Genomic DNA, 3,467 nt, shown 5'->3' with positions numbered 1-3,467 from the left:
GGGGGGGGCGAACAATAGAGAAGCAACTCGCGGGAAAAGCTTTACTACACCCACAGGTACAAAAGGCCAGAGAAAGAATACAATTTATACACCAGTTCTACAGGACACATTAACCTCCCTCAGAGACATTACCACTAAACTTAAGAGACACTGTTCACAGCATAAGAAATTGTCAGCAGCTCACATATTTGGAATCACAGAAGCCAAGACAACTTCAGATACAAGCTGTCAGATTAAGGGTTGGACAATGGAAGATAAATGCTGAAGGGATTCAGTAGAAGTGAAGGGGTATCCTGGTGGAGTGGGGAGGTGGGAAATAAGTGGGTCAACACACTGGGCCAAGGGCAGGGACAACACTGTAACTAATGGTTAACTCCACAATGAGGGATTTAGCATTCACTGTTCTAAAAATTCCTTGTCTGTCAAATTAAGACAGACTAGGAAGAAGGATTGGCCATCCACTTCTGAAAAAGCAGGCCTCTGAAAACCCTATGTAAAACAGAACACATGTAGATACCAGAAAGGGCAACTGAGGCTGAGATTTCAGGTATGGAAATACAAAGGAAGAGGAACAGTTGTAAGCAGACACTAGTGATTGGAACATGGAATGTGATAACCATGAATGTAGGAAAATTAGACATTGTTAAGAAAGAAATGAAACACATAAATATTGAAATACTAGGCACTGGAGAGATGAGATGGACTGGCATGGGGCATTTTGAGTCAGACGATCATATATTACTCCGGAGATGAAAAGGCGAAGAAAAATGGAGTTGCTTTCATGGTTAAAGTAATTTCTAGCAACCAACTACCATGTGGGGAAGAAACAGCCTAGATTATTTAATGATAAAAGGTTTATCTGGAGAGTTTCTATAGATACACACCAAAAAGCAATACATGTGACTGAAATTTACTTTGACTTCCTGCCCAAGTCCATTTTCTAGTAGAATGTTACATGCTTTCTCATCAGAATTGACTCATAGCTGACCTGCCACTGATAAAAAATAGCCAATACAGTCCGTTTCTGCTCACTAATGCCTAGGATGTTGAGTTTTATCTGTTAGATTTCATTTTTTTTAAACTTCCAATTTTCCTAGATTCATACTTCATACATTCGGCATTCCATTATTACTGAAAATGCCAATGAGTTTCAGAGACTGTAAATCATGTGGTAGGAAATTGCCTGTCTTTCTCTTGCAGACTAGTTGGTGGATTCAAATGACTTACCTTTGGGCTGGCAGCACAATTCCTTGACTAGTAGGCCACTGAAGTTCCCTATTGGAATTTCAGCCAGTTCCACATGGAGCAGAAGAAACATCCACCCAAGCCTTCAAAATTCCTGGCTGACGGATCAATAAGAAGCTAATTTAAGTAAATACATTTTGGATGTTGTGTTATATAATAATACATTATCAAAACAGAGTCAAGGGAACTTTTCCTAACCCAGAGTTTTAAAAGACCAGCATGAACCTGATATTCCAAGTGACGAGAACGTGGCAAGAGAATTTGTCAGAGCTGGCAGCCTAGAAATGACTCTCCTCTCAGCTTCTACAAGCATCCAGAATCCTTGGATGATCCTGTGGGACCCTTCCTTCTCGCCTTGTGGTTTGGAACCAGTGGCTTTGGGACTGTAAGAGGATGGACAAAGATTCTCAGGGGCTGCTGGATTCATCCCTGGTGGCATCAGGCACTGCCAGAGGATGAAGAGTCACTGGCAGGGCAGAAGCAAGCCTCCTCCCAGGCCTTGGGCACCATCCCTAAATGACAAAGCTCTTCCAGGTTCATCAAGAAAAAGAAATTGGATGAAGAGCTAGTGGAGAGCAGCCTAGCCAAGTCCTCTACTTGAGCAAAGGGAGCCAGTGGGGTGGAACCTGGCAGCTGTTCAGGGAGTGAACCTTCTTCTAGTGAGAAGAAGAAGATATCCAAGGCCCCTAGCACTCTTTTGCCTCCCAGTCAAGCTCCTGCACCTGGACTCACCAAACGTGTGAAAAAGAGCAAACAGCCACTTCATGTAACCAAGAATCTTGGCTACTGGAAGCTGGCAGATGACCTCCTGCTCATCAACTTTGTGTTACAGACCTACAACCTGACTTCTATCCACCTAAATGTGAAGTTCAGCTGCTGCTTTTACCCTTCCAGAAGTCCAGGAGCACTGGTATGCCCTGCTCTACCATCTGGTCATCTCCAAACTGGCTTGCCAGGCCGTGAAACAGCAGCACCCAGAAGCTATTGCCTCCATACAGAGCACAGCCCTGTTCAGCATGACTGAGGAACAGTTGCTAAGTAAATGGTATAGACCAGCCAACCTACCTTGGAGAACTTCCAGGACCTTGTACACAGACACCCCGGTGCCTTCTACCTGGCCCAGACTCCCATGGCTCTGCAAGCCCACTGGCAGCTTATGAAGCAGTATTACTTGCTGGAGGACCAAACAGTGCAGCCACTGCCCAAGGGAGACCAAGTACTGAACTTCTCCAATGCAGAAGATCTGATAGATGACAGTAAACTCAAGGATATGAGAGACAAGGTCCTGGAACATGAGCTGATAGTGGCTGACCAGTGCCAGAAATCAGATTTGGGAACTGGAGCAGGAACTGCGTACGTGACAGTATCACAGGCATGAGCTCTCCAGACTTTGACAACCAGACGCTGGCAGTGCTGCGGGGCCAATGGTGTGGTACCTGATGAGCTCCCGAGAGATTACCCTGAGCAGACTGACCAAGGATAACCAGACTGAAGTGGACCTGTCTCTAGAGGGGCCAGCCTGTAAGACCTCCCGAAAGCAAGGTATGATTAAACTGAAAAACAATAGTGATTTCTTCACTGCCAATAAGGGCCAGCAGCCCATCTACATCAATGGACGGCCTGTGCCGTGTGGCTCCAAATGGCACCTCAGCAACAACACTGTGGTGGAGATTGTCAGTCTACGGTTTGTCTTCCTCATTAACCAGGACCTCGTTGCCCTTATCCAGGCTGTGGTTGCCAAGAATGCACCACAGTGAAGGATGCGGTGGAGTCCTGGGTCTTGGTATCTTCTTCCATTCCAGCCCTCCTCAGTGGGGAGCTCAGGCTCCTGGGAAAGCCTTCTGTCCAGAGTGGGCAGTAGGAAAATGCAATTGCTGGCCTTTAGGAAGGGTAGGGCTGGCGGTTGGGAAGCCAGGCAGAGGCTGGGAGCTTTCAGCTTCTCTGGCGCCAAACCCTTCCCTCTTCTGCAGACCACCCTACTCTTCCCCCAAGATTTCTACCTTCATTTCTGGGTACAGAGCTGATTAGCTTCAGACTTTTCCTTTATTGTTTTTGTTTTGTAAATAAAATGCACTGAATTTAAAAAAAAGTAATTTATAGATCCGTCTTGATGTGTTTCATTGATTATGCAAAGGTGTTTGACTGTGTGGATCATAACAAACTGTGGCTGACTCTGAGAAGAATGGGAATCCCAGAATACTTGATCCTTCTAATGCGAAACG

General features: G+C 45.6%; 1 pseudogene; it reads left to right on the top strand.

Annotated features, from left to right (window-relative positions):
• Positions 1 to 1,638: 1,638 nt before the first annotated feature.
• Positions 1,639 to 3,002, top strand: LOC102854316 (annotated as a pseudogene).
• Positions 3,003 to 3,467: the final 465 nt, after the last annotated feature.

This window comes from Elephantulus edwardii, unplaced genomic scaffold (genome assembly GCF_000299155.1).
Source record: "Elephantulus edwardii isolate Elephantulus edwardi_28Jun2011 unplaced genomic scaffold, EleEdw1.0 scaffold00131, whole genome shotgun sequence".
In the NCBI taxonomy this organism is placed as follows: Eukaryota; Metazoa; Chordata; class Mammalia; order Macroscelidea; family Macroscelididae; genus Elephantulus; species Elephantulus edwardii.
The sequence above is the reverse complement of the archived record's forward strand: the minus strand, read 5'-3'. Positions and strand labels throughout refer to the sequence as shown.